The following is a 17,896-nucleotide window of genomic DNA, read 5'->3' on the forward strand; positions in this document are numbered from 1 at the left end:
GCAGGGCTTCAGAGTCCTGTGTGTGGTCCTGACCCAGGTGGGAACCCAGAAGGTTTTCCTGGCACACTTGACACAGGGTGAGTCTTAACAGATGAGGGACAAGGCAGGGAGGAATAAATAAGCCAGGGAAAACAGCCTATGCATGGGGCCTGTGGGGAGGGAAGGCTTGGTGCAGTAGGTGCCGTGGGCAGTACAGCAGTCAGATCCACAAGTGAGCTTGAGGAAAGGAGAGGAACAAGAGGAGAGATAATGAACATCTTGAGGGTAAAGAGTGGAGGAGGTAATAGGACATGGTGGTGATCTCAGGCATTAGGGAATATCCCAAGGAGAGGCAGAATTGGACTTGGAGAGCTGGAATCATCTGTCTCTGTCCAAGAGGGCGCTGGAAGCTGCAGGATGTGAGGTTGCAACCCTGGCCTGGCCCGGGGCCAGCCTGCTAAGCCAGCTGTCCACTCTGTCCGCTCTCAACCTGCAAGCTCTTAAGGTTCCCAGTTGCTGATCCGCCCTGCCATATCCAGTGGCACAAGAAAGGAGGAAGCAATTGAGGTTTGCTCAGTTTCCTCTAGTCCTTCCGCGAGCCCTGTGGCTGGCTCCAAGGAACAATGCCTCGAGACAGCGTTTTGCAGCAGAATGGTTGGAGGGGGCAGAGGTCAGGTCTCCTTTGCATTTGTATGTAGGCTGCTGCCTGGCCACAGCCCATGCTTGCCCAACTGTGGCTGAGCTGGCTAAAGGAACTCAGGAGGACTCAGCATTTATTGAGGGCATACTGGGGGCTTCACACGGCGCTGGGTGCTTGGATCTTCATAGCAGACCCACTAATGGAACTCTGTTCTCCTTTTATAGATGAGAAGGCTGCTTAGGTGGGTTAGGGGGCTGCCCATGGACAGGGAGCTCATGAGAGGCAGGGCAAGGATTTGGACTCAAGACCATCTGAGTCCACTGTGCCAGGCTGTCTTACCTGAGCTTCTTTACAGACCAAACATTTCTCTGGCAGGGCAAGGCCCTGCATGAGAGTCAGCAGGGCACAAGACTTTCCAGATGACAGGCACTGAAGGCAGGTATCAGCCTTGACAGGTGGGCCCAGGGCACATGAAGTAGGACGGAGCATGAGGGTTGGAGGAAAGTACTGGAAAAGCTCAATTGTCCTCAGCCAGTTCTGACCTTGAATGCCTTGGAGTGAGTGCTCTTCAGAGGAAGACAATAATACTATTCTTAGTCCTTTATATTTTATATATGTGGATATATGTATATATGTATATATATATATCTCCATGTATTCACCCCCAACCATCTACCCTCACATCTCCCACAAATATCCATCCATCCATCCATCCATCCATCCATCCATCCATCCACCCAATCATCCATTCGTCCATTCATCCATCCATCCACACATCCAATCCCCTCAAGAATCCACTCATCCATCTACCCATCCATCCATCCATCCACCCACCCACCCATCCACCTACCCATCCACCCATCCATTCCCTATCCATCCACCCATCCAACTACCCACACATCCACACACTCATCCATCCATCCACTCATCCATCTACCCATCCATCCATCCATCCACCCACCCGTCTACCCATCCATTCCCTATCCATCCACCCATCCACCCAACCACACATCCACCCACCCATCCATCCACCCACCCATTCATCTACCCATCCACCCATCTACCCACCAACCCATCCATTCATCCATCCACCCACCCATCCTCCCATCCATCATTCATTCATCCAGATGCCCACCCACACACATTGGTTAATTCAGTGGTTCAATGACAAGCTTCAAGGACCCAGCCTCTTTCTGCATTTTTGCTGTGTGGTCCTCAGAATGTCAGGCTTTTGTCTTCTCTCTCATCTCCTCATGGTTGCAAGATGGCTGCACCGTCTCTATTCATGTTATCCTCACATATTAGTGTTTGAAGGCAGAAGAAGGAATGTCTCCTGTTTGTGTTCCTCTAATGAGGAAAATTTTCCTGGAGGGTCCCCAGTAGACTTCCCTTCATATCTCCTGGGCCAGAATTGCATCCTATGACTATTCCTAAACAACTGTCTGGCAAGGGAAAAGAGACCATCCTGATGGCCTTAAACTCAACAAGATGTATTGCCTGTGGAGAGGGCACAGGCTTCTCCTAAGCTGCAAGAGACTTGAATAAAATTGGGATTCATTTAGCAAGGAAGAAGGCAGAGGAAGAGGGGGGTGGCTGTTGAGTAGGCAAATGTGCCAGCCACTCCTTCCATCTTCCATTCACTCATCATCCACACAGCGATTCATCCATCCATGCAGCCCTCATTTATCCATCCATGCATCCATTCATCTGTCAAACGTTTATTGATGCCCACTGTGAGCCAGGCCCTATGCTCTCGGGCTGGTGAGAACTCACAAGAAAAAAGATCTCGTTAGGGAGAAATATGGAGTTTCCCATAATACCCTGATAACGGCTTTATTTAGTCACAGTAAGAATAATATCTGAGGATCGTGCTGTGCATTGCAGTTTGCAAAGATCTCCCAGGACCACTCCTTCATTCCACACACGTTTATTGAGCATCTGCCGCATGCCAGGCAGAGCTTTTTAGTTTTACAAAGTGCTTTTTCCTACATTTGTCAGAAGGATCCCTCCAAAGTCAGAGACCAAATGTTTTCCAGAGGCAGGAATGAAGCATCCCTTGGGTCTTCCTCAAAATCAAGAGTCCTCTGGGGCCAGGATTCTTGGGAAGCTTCTCCTGGGGGAAGGGAGACAGTGTTTTCCAGAGACAGGGCTAGAACTCTAGACTTTCTAAAACAGTAGACTGTGTGTTTTCCAGAGCTTGTGATTGGGCATTGTTCAGAGCTGGGGTGGGGGTTTCACAGTCCACACACAGGGTGTCTTCTAAGCTCGGTATGATGGAATTGTCGCTTTGCTCAGCACACAGGGGGCATCTCCACTGGTTCCAAGGGCACAGATTTTTTCTCTGCCAAACCAGAAAGTGTCATGGCCAGCCCTCCAGGGACTATGAAGTTATAAACATAAATTTGTCCTTGATACAGATGCCTCCATCTGAGTTAGACCCACTAGCCTGTTACTTGTCTACGCAACATATTAGGACCTCCAAAGTCACCATGATATCCCATCACAACTACTCATCATGCCTTGTTCCATCTTCTGGGGACCCCTCTGCTCACAGTATGTCAAAATGCCTGTAAACACCATGTCCATTCATGTGTCAGCTAGGAAATGAGCCTTACCTACTGGGTGATCAAATTCTAGGTCTCCCGGATCGGAGGAAATGCTTTAAATATATACGTGTTATTAGAGCTATTAAGATATTGTCAGGACCTATTAGGCCATTAGGAATGTCAGTTTTTCAGAACATTCTTGCCTTTCATGTCCTCTTAAGTCTTTGAGTTGACCTCATTGGTTTAGAGAGAGGATGCCATAAATCAAGTGATACGGGGTTAGCTGTGTGCATGGCTTGGAGTCCTCCATGCCAGGGCCTTGGGAGTCCTTCAGACTTCTGAGCTGTGATTTCTCCAGACTCAGGACCTCAGAGTCTTCCATACCCAGGGATTCAGAATCTGCCACAGTCATGGATCAGAGTCCTCCATTCTCAGGGGGCTTAAATGGTAACATGATGCAGCTGGCTCATTCTGGTGATTGCAGGAGGCAATTGTAGCCATTGTCTTCTAAATCTGCTTTCAGTGATGTCACACTGATAACTTGAAGTCAGTCATGGTGGGAGTGTAAATTGGCAAACACCACCAACAAGCAGCTCCTCTCCTCCTGCCAAGAGCTTGTTGTTAAACATTTACCATCACACCACTGGGCTCAGACATCTACAGATATAGGGGTAGGGAATGTGCCACAGCCAAGGGCAATGGGTTTTCCTGACCTCATGATGAAAGATTTTCTAGATTTTGGGGCATTGTATTTTCTAGAACCCTGGGCAGAGTATTTTTATAGTCACAAGAAATGTTTTCTACACCTTGGGATGGAGGGTTTTCCAGAGCCCTGAATAGAAGTTTTCTCAGATCTAAGAATAAAATTTTCCAGAGCTGGGATTGAGAATTTTCTTAAGCCAGAAACAGAAAATAAATATTGGGGCCCCCAAATCACTAAGCTAAAGGGAAAAGTCAAGCTGGGAACTGCTTAGGGTCAACCTGCCTCCCATTCTATTCAAAGTCACCCCTCTGCTCAATGAGATAAATGCATAACTGATTGTCTCCTTTGGAGAGGCTGATGAGAAGCTCAAAAGAATCCAACCATTTGTCTCTTAACTACCTGTGACCTGGAAGCCCCCTCCCCACTTCAAGTCTTACGTCTTTGCTTCGAGTCGTCCCGCCTTTCCAGACTGAACCCATGTTCATCCTACATATAGTCACATATTCATATCTCATGTCTCCCTAGAATGTATAAAACCAAACTGTGCTCCGACCACCTTGGGCACATGTCACCAGGACCTCCTGAGGCTGTCACGGGCATGTGTCCTCAACCTTGGCAAAATCAACTTTATAAATTAACTGACACCTGTCTCAGATTTTTGGGGTTCACAACCCCAATTCATAGTCATAGACTTTTCCAGAGGTAGGTAAAGAAAATTTTCAAGATGAAGGATCATCTCTCATTCAAGAGTCGAGAATGGCATCTCCTTCACAGGCAAAGGATGTTGGTGTTCGGGCTGCTTGACACTTCAGGACCTCCGTTCATACTGAGACCCCATCAAACCTCTCTCTCCTTGGTTGCAGCTTCCAGACAGAGTGTGACAAATCTCACAGTGTCTCAGCTGATAAATCAACCCCCAAAGATGATCAAGTTCTAGGCCCCCAAGGTCAGAGTGAAAACTCATTGAGTGATTTTACTATTGTGAAAACAAAAGTCTGCAATCAAGTTATCTGCATGAATCCTATGCATGTAATGGACTTTGGGGCCTCTGTTGTCGACCAGTGTTAACTTCTCCTCCTTTCATCTTTATGTTGGTAAATTCTCGGTAACTTGTTCAGGTGCTGTAAATAAGTAGCAGTCAATAAACCTTGATTTTAGAATAAATAAGGACTTTGGTATCATCAGAATCATGTTGGGATCCTTGCACAAGTTACTTGACCTGGGCTTTAGTGTCCTCGTTTGACACATGGCAATAATATAGCCATGTGTGCAAAGCTCCCCAGCATGGAAACTAAAAGGTAGAAGTTTTCTTGTTTCTTTTTTTTGGTTTGAGACAGAGTCTCACTCTGTCATCCAGGCTGGAGTACAGTGGCACAATGTTGGCTCTCTGCAACTTCCGCCTCCCGGGTTCAAGCAATCCTCCCACCTCAACCTCCTGAGTAGCTGGGACCACAGGTGCATGCCACCACACCTAGCTAATTTTTTTTTTTTTTGTAGAGACGGGGTTTCACCATGTTGCCCAGGCTGGTCTTGAACTCCTGAGCTCAAGTGATCTGCCCGCTTCAGCCTCCCAAGGTGCTGGGATTACAGGGGTGAACCTCTGTGCCTGGTCCGAAGCCTTCTAATAAATGTAAGATACAGGCCGGGCGTGGTGGCTCACGCCTGTAATCCCAGCACTTTGGGAGGCAGAGGCAGACGGATCACAAGTTCAGGAGTTTGAGACCAGCCTGGCTAATATGGTGAAACCCCGTCTCTACCAAAAATACAAAAATTAGCCAGGAATGGTGGCTCATGCCTGTAGTCCCAGCTACTTGGAGGCAGGACAATCGCTTGAACCTGGGAGGTGGAGGTTGCAGTGAGCCAAGATCACGCCATTGCACTCCAGCCTGGGCAACAAGAGAGAAACCCTGTCTCTCTCTCTCTCTTTCTCTCTCTATATATACATATACAAAAATTAGCTGGGCGTGGTGGCACGCACCTGTAGTCCCAGCTACATGGGAGGCTGAGGCAGGAGAATCGCTTGAGCCCGGGAGGCGGAGGTTGCAGTGAGCCGAGATCGTGCCACTGTACTCCAATCTGGGTGACAGAGTGAGACTCTGTCTCCACAAAAAAAAAAAAATATATATATATATATATAAAATAAATGTAAGATACAATAGAGGCAGTGAGGAGAAGCAAGGCCTAGCCTACTGGGGTCTGACAGTATTTAACAGGGTGCCGTGGGAAGGCCTGGCTTCCTCCCATGACCCTCAAGTTTCCACACTGTAAAATCAAGGGTTAAAACATGGATGGCACAACTAATACCCTCATCTGCTCAGACACGTATTAACATCCTATGAACTGAAGCTTGGCCTTCAGAAAGCTGCCCCAAAGCCAGTCCTTCAAGCAGGGAGAGTGGAATCATTTCTCAATATCTACAATTACATCCTTTGTTGAAGGGGCTAGGTGAGGTTCTGATGGTGTAAATATGGTGACTTGGCCAAGGTCTTGGAATGGAAGACACCTCTTGGCAAATCAGTCGTCCTCCCTGGAGATTTCCCAGACAGAGATGAAAAACAAATAGGAAATTAAATGTTCCAGTGACAAGAGAGAAGCAAAGCCTTCCTTCTCTCTCTGAGAAGCGCTCTGTGCCCAGAAGGGAAGTAGAAGAATTTCCACCACATCAACTGAATCTGTTCCCGAAGATGTGTTGGAAGGAAAAATGTTTGAGTCTATGGCGTTCCGGGCCCACCCAACTCCCAACAAATGAACTCAAATATCTCAAAAGCATTGTTAACACCTATCTAGCAACCTTTCAAAGACTTCTGCCTAAAACAAAGCGTTTTAATGGAAGCAAATAAAAACATTGTTATTATTTTAAAATCACCCAGTAACTTAACCCTAAGCAAACAACCAGTGGGTAGGTTTCTGTGCATTGATATTATTCAGTATAAGATGTGAAGGAGGTTTTCCTTCTGCACCACAACGAACATCTGCTGCAGTGTAAATAAACAAGCAAATCAATAGGTTAGTGATGTTAAGTATGAATCCATCTGAATTGGACCTGGGCTGGGAGGGCCTCCAGGTCTCTGGGTAAAGGAAGAAAAATCCATGGAAGATAATTAAGAAAAAGAGCTGATCCCCATAAGAGAACAGCCGAGATTCACCTGTAGCACATGCTGCATTCTCCTACCTGGATTTGAGTGCAGTATGAATGCTTCCAGCAGTGAGCATGTGTATAGTAATTACCACGTGGTTTTTTATTTGTTTAGTATGTTCAGGGTAACATTTTGTTTTGTATGTAAGCACTCAGATGTGAGATTTCAGCTAGTGGGGATAATTGCAATGACTTACACTTCAATCAATATTAAATTTTTTTAAGTTATAGATCTTAGAATCTGGCTCTTTTGCTTTTCCTCTCAACTTATGGATCTTTGTATTTTATTTATGAACTTAGTAGTTTTTATATAAAAGCAAGATCACATTTACTTGTTCATTGATTCATATTCAATTAACTCATAAATTTGATAGATTAAATTCCCACAAACTTTTAACATCATTTAAACACTTAATTAAGAAAATTCCTTTAGATATTTCAAACTACAATTACAAATTTAATTTAGCCAATTCAAACACTTCAAACACCTAACAAGGGAGACTTACAAATATGATGAACAAATTATCCCTAAGCACTTAAGCAGCTTCTGTAAATCTAATCAGACATAAAATTTGTTGCTTAGATTTTGTTTTAAATATCATAAAAAGCAAGCAGAAATTATATAAAGCAAATCAACGATTATAAAATTTCTTACTGCAACTGTAAACACAACTCATACAAAAGTATCGATATTATGGATTTATTTCTTCATCATCTTGTTGTGGTAAAAGAAATATATGTGCATGGACCTATTCATTTCTCACTCCAATCAAGATGAACAAAATAGTACTATCTTGCATTTAAGCTAAGGATACATGGTAGGAAGCTTGGGTCCACGACATGGGTGGGGTAAATTTATGTGGTTGAATCCGGAAGATTGAACCATGGGATGCCATTCCAAGATCCTGGACCCACAGAGGTCCCACGCTGGGTGGGCTTTCCAGGCTTCTGACGAGTTGGCTTCCATCTTGTGGTGAGATTCTATCAGGCACGTCACTGGTACTTTCTAAACTCTTGCCATTTGTCTAGGAGTTAACCAATAATACATGTTTCAATTTTCTGCATCCTACATCCTTTCCTTGCAATGACCAGTCTCTTGATGCCCCAGTAGCTTGGGGATTCAAAGCTACTGGGTTTCACTTCATTCCCATACAATGACCCAGTTGTGTAATTTCTTACATTAAAACCTAATGTGCTCAAGTCTCTTGCCCAATTTTCTACAAGATTGTCTATCTTTTTCTTACTCATTTGCAGGAGTTCTTTATATATATTCTGGATGTAAGCTGTTTGCCAGCTATGTCTGTTGTAAATACCTCCTTCTACTCATTTGAGATGGAGAGTTGGGGCCTCTCCTCTGAGACTCAATCCTCGATTACAGGCTTGAGATATTTTCTTGAATGTCCAACGGGCATGCCAGAATTTATATGGCAAGAATGAATATCTCATTTATGGATTCCCCATCTTCCCACTTCCCACTCCTTTTTTGAAACTGTCTCCAAATCAGAAATTGGCACCATTATTCATCCAGTTGCCTAGCTCCATTCTTTTAATCATTCTCTGGAACCCTTTTTATATCATAAAACAGAAATTATATACAGAAAATACATGAAAATAAATGCATAATTTAACAAATAAAGATAAACACTCATGTAACTACCATTCAGGTCAAGAAATAACATTGCCAGCACTCAAAAACTTCTCATAAATCATATATATATATATATATATATATATATATACACACACACACATATATATATGTTTTGCCTATATTTGAACTTTATATTTTTGGAATTGCAGAATACTTTTTTTTTTTTTTGCATCTTCATGTTTTCTTTCAATATTATACTTGTAATTCTCATCCTGTTATGTATAGCTGTAGTTCATACATTTCAATTGTTACATATTATTTCACTATACTATATATGCCACATTCTACTCTTAATGAATATTTATGTTGTTCCAATTTCTAGCTATTATTATTATTATTATTATTATTATTTTGAGACGGAGTCTCACTCTGTTGCCCTGGCTGGAGTGCAATGGTGCGATCTTGGCTCACTGCAACCTCCGTCTCCCAGGTTCAAGCGATTCTCCTGACTCAGCCTCCTAAGTAGCTGGGATTACAGGCGCCCGCCACCACGCCCAACTAATTTTTGTATTTTTAGTAGAGACAGGGTTTCACCATGTTGGCCAGGCTCGAACGCCTTACCTTGTGATCCGCCTGCCTTGGCCTCCCAAAGTGCTGGGATTACAGGCATGAGCCACTGTGTCCAGCCCCAGCTATTATTAACAGTGCTTCTGTACTTCTAAAAGTAGTCCTACACATTTTAATGATTACACATATGTATGAATTTGTTTAAGGTATATACGTAGGACTATAATTGCTGGTCACAGAAAGTTTTCAGCTTTCCTAGAAAAAGCCAAGCTCTTTTCCAAAGTGGTTGTAGCATTTTTTTTTCTTTTTACCTTGAGTCAGTATTAGTAAGCTATATTTTTCTCAGGATTTACCTATTTGATTTAAAATTTCAAATGTATTGGCATGCAGTTTTTCATCACATTCTCTTCTTTTTTTTTTTTTTTTTGAGACGGAGTCTTGCTCTGTTGCCCAGGCTGGAGTCCAGTGGCGCAATCGCGGCTCACTGCAAGCTCCGCCTCCCGGGTTCACGCCATTCTCCTGCCTCAGCCTCCCGAGTAGCTAGGATTACAGGCGCCCGCCAGCACGCCCGGCTAACTTTTTCTATTTTTAGTAGAGACGGGATTTCACCGTGGTCTCGATCACCTGACCTCGTGATCTGCCCGCCTTGGCCTCCCAAAGTGCTGGGATTACAGGCGTGAGCCACTGCACCCGGCCCACATTCTCTTCTTTTTGATGTCTATAGCATCGGTGGTGATGCACCCACCCTTTATTTTTGATATTGTTTGTGCCTCTTCTTCATTATTCTTGGTCAGTGTTCTCAGGGCAAAAGTGGCTTCTATGATCGTTTTCCTCTCTGGGTTCTTACATATTTCCTTCCAGCTAGCCCTGGTTATTTCTTACTATCTTGTTAGCCCTTCATTTATTTGAATAAGTTTTTAAAAGATTATCAAACGGCCCGGCGCAGTGGCTCGCACCTGTAATCTCAGTACTTTGGGAGGCCGAGGGGGGCGGATCACGAGGTCAAGAGATCGAGACCATCCTGGCCAACATAGTGAAACCCCGTCTGTACTAAAAATACAAAAATTAGCTGGGTGTGTGGCTTGTGCCTGTAGTCCCAGCTACTCGGGAGGCTGAGGCAGGAGAATTGCTTGAACCTGGCAGGTGGAGGTTGCAGTGAGCCGAGATGCCGCCACTGCACTCCAGCCTGGTAACAGAGTGAGAGTCCGTCTCAAAAAAAAAAAAAAAAAAAAAGTTATCAAACATCTTTATTTGTATCTGATGAGAAGCATGGTTTCAAAATCAGAGCCCTCTGATTCTGGAAGTCCATGGTCAAGATTCCTCTTTCTCTCACGTGCAGTCCATTGGAAGTCCCGTCAGCTCTACCTCTAAAGCAGATCCTGATCACACCTACAGCTCTCTAGCTAGCACGCTGTTATACCATATTTCACAAGGGCTCTCTTGACCCAATTTTGAGATCTTGGCGAAAAACTCTCAATTCTTCTTTGTGGGCACTTTGCTCAGCCTGCACCCCAACCCCTTTCCTTACTGGGCTGTAACACTCTTGGGTCACAACAATACACACAACTTCCAGGAATTATTTGCTAAACATCAAGGGATGAATACTTCTTCCTTGGGTCTGTGAAATCACTCAAAATTCCCAACCCACAGGAAGCCCCTACACCTGCTAACCCCACTCCACTTGCCATAGAGAAGCCGCCTCCTACATTCCAGCTTGCTGTTCCCCTGTCCTGGGTGCAACCAGGGGGTTGCATGTAGGGACATGGCCCCGCATGGCAACTTTCTCCCACTTGATGCTGTAAGTAATAGAGTTCTGCTTTTCATCTCATCAGAGGTCAGTGTGTCCGTCCTACCATCGTCAGACCCTAATGTTATAACAGTAAACCCCTCCCCACCAGCTTCAGTCTGTCATCTCCAGCTTGAAGTCTTCAAATAGCCCCCTCTCTCCCTCCTTTCTATTACAGCCTGCTAGACTTCATCTGTCATAGAGCCCAAGTCATAAATCACATCCTTCCCTTCCCTGAATAAGAGGCTCTTAGCATTGAAATCAGACTGAAACCCAAACTTCTTCCTATGGCTTAAAAGGTCCTGTATGGCTTTGCTTCTGCCAATCTCTCTGACCCCATCCACTATTCCACTCTTGTTCAGTCTCACAGTCCTAGTTCTTAGAACATCTTAGAACACAGTAGGCACTCATAAATCTTCGATAAGTGTCAGGTAAACAGAAACCACTCTAGGTACATCAGACAAAGTGATTTAATTTAGGGAATTGGTTATAGAAACGTTGGAAGGACCAGTGGAGTGAAAAAGAAATGTGGTGTCATTTTGGGCTCACAAGCCTGTACTCACCATCAATGCTGCTTGACTATTGTCACTGCCGCTGATAAAAGTTAGAAGCTTGGACTCTCTCTGATGTTAGTTCCAGAATCTCGCATGGATACATCCCATTGGCAGAACCCAGTCGAAATCCAACTGGAAGGATATCTGGGAAATGTAATTTTTTTAAATTTTTGAGACAGAGTCTCACTCTGTCACCTGGGCTGGAGTGCAGTAGTGCAATCTCGGCTCACTGCAGCCTCTGCCTCCCGGGTTCAAGTGATTCTCCTGCCTCAGCCTCCCGAGTAGCTGGGATTATAGGGATGCACCACCATGCCCGGCTAAGTTTTGTATTTTTAGTAGAGGTGGGGTTTCACCATTTTGGTCAGGCTGGTCTCGAACTCCTGACCTCGTGATCTGCCTGCCTCGGCCTCCCAAAATGCTGGGATTACAGGTGTGAGCCACTGTGCCTGGCCGGGAGATGCAATTTTTAAACTTCTAGGGCTGGTGATTCCAGGAGGAATGTAGAAGGCCAGGAATGGGGTATGGGTGTTTGGCATGGTAAGAAAGGCCTTTGAATGGCCCTGACTGCAGACCTCATGGGAATTTTGTCATGTGCCCTCTTTTCTGCCCTGGCTCCACTTGTCCATGTTCTTGGCCATAAAGTGGCTTGGCCAGGGCCCATCATGCTGCACATCTTGGCCAGTATGCCTCACCTTCAGACTCCATGAACCTTGCTGGGGTCAACAGCTATGGGGAGAACAGCTTCCATTTCCCCCACTCTAGGCCTCATGCACTGCAGAACCAAAATTAGTTCTTCCTGTTGAACCCAGAACCTCATCAGGCTGCTCATGTAAATGAAATTTGAACAATTGTGGCCGCTAACCTGTGACCATGGAACTTAAATCCAGCTCAGGTTGCTGATCAGAACAGATGCCACAGCAACCATTCCGTGCTTCCTCTTATCTTCTCATCCCTCCAATCTATCCAGATTTCCCCCTCCTACTCCAGAAGCCAGGAATGAAGATTATTCCAAAGAGTTGTCTAGATCCAGGGGCACAGACAGCTCCATGCCTAGCGTTTGGAGGGGTTAAGGTGTAGGCTGAGCAAAGTGCCCACAAGGAGGAATTGAGAGGTTTTAGCCAGGATCTCAAAACTGGGTCAAGACAGCACTTGTGAAATATGATGTTACAGCATGTCAGCTAGAGAGGCCCTTCAGGTCCCTATATAGTCAATCTTTTTGGGCCAGGGATGTCAAGTCCAGATCTTGGAAGAAGAGTATGGACAGTCAGTCTTCCAGGCCAGTCAAGTGGTCCTCCATCTTTACAGAGAATCAGCCCTCCAGAGCCATGTATAGAGAGTTCTTTGGCTTCACAGTCAGAGTGTCCTCCAGAAATGGGATTGGATAATCTGGAGCCAGGAGGGCAGGACAGTGCAAAACCGGTGAGGAAGGGTCTTCCAGAAACAGGTTGCAGAATTCCAAAACTAGGAGCAGAAAGTCCTCTGGAGCCGTGGAGTTTTCCCTAGAGCCAACAATGTTGTGGGACTATAAATGTCTCTGGAACATTTTCCAGAGCCAAGGACAGAGATATTTCCAGAGCCAGATACAGCAAAATTTTTTGCTGATCAACAGTCATAGTGTTTTCTAGAGCTAGAAATAGAACCTCTTGAAGATGTAGAACAATCCATTTTTTGCTATAAAGGATGGCATCTCTTCCAGTGCTGAGGGACACTGCCCCTCCTCCATCAAAGGCTGGAAGAGGCTGTAGGGCACTGTGCTGTGGGAGCCTCCAGTGACAATGAAGTTAATGCAGTTGACTTGTCCTTATAGATATCACCCACTTGGCCCTTTCTGCAAGAGATCCTGAACCTATGATCACTTCAAGATCCATACTCATGCAGAGACCTCATTAAAACATACTCTAGCCTGTAATCCCAACACTTTAGGAGGCGGAGGTGGGTGGATCACTTGAGGTCAGGAGTTCAAGACCAGCCTGGCCAACATGGTGAAACCATGTCTCTACTAAAAATACAAAAAATTAGCTGGGCATTGTGGCAGACACTGGTAATCCCATCTACTTGGGAGGCTGAGGCAGGAGAATCGCTTGAACCTGGGAGTGGAGGTTGCAGTGAGCCAAGATCATGCCATTGCACTCCAGCCTGGGCAGCAGAATGAGAATCCATCTCAAAATAAAAATAAAAATAAAAACACACTCTCCTGTGTCTCCTTCCGAGGACCCTCTACTCAGAGAACTTGGGTGGTGGTGCCTCACTCAGAAAATATGCCCAAGCCTAGCGGGTTCTCTTCTATACCCTCAGATGGGGCATAACCCTTTGACTCCTACTGCTTTTAGAGGAGCGCTTCCACACAACAGGGCAGGTACATGAAGCACTGACGTGCAGAAGATTCTAGGCCCTCTTTTGTTTTCATCAAGTAGCAGATTCACCTCTTCTTCTTTTAGTGATTATATTGGCAAATCACTCTGATGCCCACAAGCTCTAAATAAACCACCTGAGCAGTCCTAGAGTCAACACATTGCTATGCCAAGAACGTGGGCCTTGGAACCTGACAGGCCTGGGTTCAATTCAGTAACACTGTGTGGTCTTGGAGGAGATACTTTCTCTCTCTGGACCTTTCAGATAGGAATAACAATAGCCATCCTGCAGGGCTGTCGTGAATGTTTAATGTAACAGTATGTGAAGGGCCTACATGTGCCCTGGCTAGAGGAGGTTCTAGTCACTGTTCAGTTGCAAGACAGACCGGATTTGGGAAAGTGCAGTGAGGGGGAAACTGGGTGCCTAAAAAGACTCTGGTTCTGCTGGTCGACCCAACTGTGTGACTCTGGGCAGTCACTTGCCTTCTCTGGCCCTCAGTTTCCTCATATGTCAAACCAAAGGTTGAATAAGAGGATTCTAAGGGCATTGCCAGCTCTGACATCCTGAAGGTTCCTTAATTAGAAGATCTGAGTTGATTCTTTTGACATTTAAGAAGCCACTCAATTGTCCTGTCTTGGTTCATTGGGAGAGGACATCTGTAACCACTGCATCAGGGATTTCCGTGAGAGTTTGACGGTATTCATGTGGTATTATGACAAAAATCCAGGACTCAGCTGGGCATGGTGGCTCACGCCTGTAATCCCAGCACTCTGGGAGGCCGAGGCGGGTGGTTCACTTGAGGTCAGGAGTTTGAGACCAGCCTGGCCAACACGGCAAAACCCCATCTCTACTAAAAATACAAAAATTAGCCGGGCTTGGTGGCACCTACCTGTAATCCCAGCTACTCGCGAGGCTGAGGCAGGAGAATTGCTTGAACCTGGGAGGCAGAGGTTTCAGTGAGCTGAGATCATGTCATTTCACTCCAGCCTGGGTGACAAGAGTGAGACTCTGTCTCAAAAATAATAATAATAATAATAAAAATAAAAACCCAGGACTCTTGTCCCACCATCTACTTTGTTTCATGTTTTTCCTCGAGAGAGTGAATAACAAGTACGTGTGACAAATGAGAAGTCAAGACACCACTCTGTAATGAGTGAAGCAAACACCGGTATCCCAAAGCAGGGCTATGCCACACTGGAGTCCTCGCCAGCCCTCTCCATCCTCCTCTAACACCCATAATAATGCCATTACTATAGCTGATTGATTGGATAGTTACATGTGCCAGGCAACAAACCTTATTTAATTCTCATAACAACCCAATGATTGCACTGTAATGACCCCGCTTACCGGAAAATGGGCCTCATCAGTCTTCAGAAATCTGACCCAACAGATAGGCAACTTTTCCTCCCTGCTGAGGGGTGATAGGAAGGGCGGACATGGTGAGCAGGGGGGCAGTCCCAGCTCCTAGGTGGTGGCTACGACATGACTAAAGAGATGGGAAGCAGGTGCATGGAGGTTGGAAAGGAAGTGCAGAGGCTGGGAGGGGTGGGTGGAGGCTGGGGTAAGGGTAATGGGGAGGGGGCTGATGGGGGTTTGGATTTGTGGAAGCGTACTTGGGACGAAGCTCTGTGTTGAGTGCTGGGAACGGAGGTGAATCACAGCCTCTCTCTCTCTCTCTCTCTGTGTGTGTGTGTGTGTGTGTGTGTGTAGAGGGTGGGGAGATGTGAAAAGAGATAGACATCTTTTCAATGCAGCATGATTCTTGAAACAAAAGTTGCATACACAAGCTGACACAAATATCATATGGAAGGAGAGCGGTGATCCTATCTGGCTGCCAGGGAAGCCCTCAGAGCCTCCCAGGTGAGTTGGTGCCATCTCCTCAGTCACCTGAACTATGGCTCCACGTCCTTTACACTTCCTCCTGAGTTTGGGTCTCTCCATCTCTACTCCAGCTGGGGGCCTTAGTCCCCCCTGCCCTGACTTTCCCCAGTCCCTGCAATGACTGGTCTCCTAGTCCCCTCCAGCCCATCCTCCACACAGCTGCGAGAGTGGAGATCTTCCTAAAATGCAAACCTAATCATAGCCCTCTCCCCTTCCATCCCCCAACTGCCTGAGAATGTGGTCCAAGATCCCTTAGCACGACATTCAAGCCCTTTGGGATCTCGTTCCTGCTTCCCCTTTCAGCTTTACTTTAAACTCCTCCTCTTCTCCAACACCCCGAACCCCACCATCTAATTTCCTGCCATAGTGCCTCGAGTGTTCCTTGCTTTTTACTGCCTCCAGTCTTTGCACAGGCTGTCCCCTCAGCTGAGAATCCCTTCCCCACCCTTCCTCATCTGGCTCCTTCAGGTCCTGGCTCTGTATCCCTTTCTCCCAGCAGTCCTCCTGATTCGGTAGGTTGAGTAGGGACCCCTCCTCTGTGTTCCCACAACCTCCGTGCTCCCTCTATTTTAATCCTTAACACACTGCCTTGCCATTTTCTCCTGGACTGCTTGCTTGATCAGACTGTGGGGGTGGGGGGCTTTGTGAGGGCAGGGGTGGAGGTGGACTCATCTTTGCGTCGGCAGAGCCCAGCTGCACCTGGATGCTGGAGGGTGCTCATTGCTGTTTGCAGGGTGTATGGATGAGTGTGTGGTTCCAGGTTGTGGGGGCGGGGTGGTCTTGGCAAGGGACTGTGGGCCAGGTTGAGGGAGAGGGCCGAATGGGCGTCTTTACAGGAATTCTGATGCCTGGGCCAGCAGGAGCTCAGCTTTCCCCTTCTGTCCTGAGTAGGGGGTCTGTGGGGCTCAGTCGGAGGGGAGGGGTCCCTGGGCCCCATCATAGTCTGGAAAGAGGAGTGGACGCGGCTCTCCCTCCCGGAGCTTCCTCCGAGCATCCCTCTGCAACGCCGGCCTGGGCTGTCATAGCAACAGCCCGCCCCGGCGGGGGCGCCGGCCAATGGCAGCCGGTTCTGGTGAGGTAATGTCCCGGTCTGGAAGCCCATTGGCTCCATTTTTGTCCACGTCTGGGTCCGGGCCTGCGGTGGGAGCCGCGAGGGGAGGACAGAGCGTGCGCAGGGAGCCCAGCTGTCTACACCGGCGGCGCGATTCCTCTCCCTGCGCTCCCCGCGCTCCCTCTCTGTTCTGGGCTGGCTACCTCTGTCCTTCTCCTCTCTCTCTGCGTGCCGTACCTGTCCCTGGTTGTGTCGGTCGTTTCGTGCGTCTGTCTCCCTGACTCTCTTGGGGTCTCGGTGGCCCCTTCTTCTTGCCCCTGTCTCTGCCCCGGGGTCTCTGACTCTGAGTGCGCCTCCTCGTCTTGTCCAAACAAGGGCGCAGTGAGAGTTCCTTGACTTGCAGCCAGAAGGTGACTCACTGCTTCAAACCGCAAGGCCGCCCGGCAAGCCTCCGGCACCTTCTTCCCGAGTCTGTGGGAAGCTCTGGCACACACACAGGCCGAGGGCTTGAGATCCCGAGAGGCCCGGGCTGGCCTTTCCCTGGTTGGCCTCACCAGACCTTTGTTCTTGTTGACTTGTTGCCCAGTCAAGGGAAAGGCAGGACGGTCTGGGCTTTGGGGAAGGGAAGGGGACAGATTTAGAGAACAATTGGGCATGAGCTTCCATAATGCCAGCAGGGGAGGTTAGACAGCTGGAGGGACTTCCAGAAAACTACAAAGGCATAGGCACTGGGCCGAGTGAATGAAAAGGGCAGTTGGACTTTGCTCTACCCACCCCTCTGTCTGCCCATCCATCAACACAACACATTGATGCCCATCAGTGCCAGGTTCTGGGCTTGGCGATGGCTCAGTCCCCTGAGCGCCTGGAATCACAGCCCAGTCTGGGAGGCAGGCACACAAATCCTGGGTTTCAATGGGATTCCAGAAGAAGGCAAAACTCACCCTGCCAGGTGGGGTGCTTGACTCAGGCAGGGAAGCTTTGTGGAGGAGGGGGTCTTTGAGCTGGTGTTTGGGAGGATGGCCAATAGCTTGTTTGGATCAGCCTGGGCAGGGCACAATGACAGACCCATCTGGAAGGATCAGGGGTGGTTGGAAGGTCCAGGAATGTGAA

The 17,896-nt window shown here is 47.1% G+C and overlaps 1 long non-coding RNA gene across 3 annotated transcripts; it reads right to left on the minus strand.

Annotated features, from left to right (window-relative positions):
• Positions 1-7,250: 7,250 nt before the first annotated feature.
• LOC117980216 (uncharacterized) lies at positions 7,251-17,407 on the minus strand. Of its 3 annotated transcripts, none has more exons than XR_010109776.1 (4): positions 17,024-17,407; positions 14,744-14,841; positions 11,512-11,646; positions 7,251-8,029 (listed from the first exon to the last, which is right to left on the minus strand). It is a non-coding gene; the product is annotated as an uncharacterized LOC117980216 (long non-coding RNA). The 3 variants fall into 3 exon arrangements; XR_004671414.4 differs by lacking the exons at positions 14,744-14,841; positions 17,024-17,407 and adding exons at positions 15,202-15,265; positions 16,570-16,748; XR_004671413.3 differs by lacking the exon at positions 14,744-14,841.
• Positions 17,408-17,896: the final 489 nt, after the last annotated feature.

The sequence above is a fragment of the Pan paniscus genome, chromosome 1 (assembly GCF_029289425.2).
Source record: "Pan paniscus chromosome 1, NHGRI_mPanPan1-v2.0_pri, whole genome shotgun sequence".
Classification (NCBI taxonomy): Eukaryota; Metazoa; Chordata; class Mammalia; order Primates; family Hominidae; genus Pan; species Pan paniscus.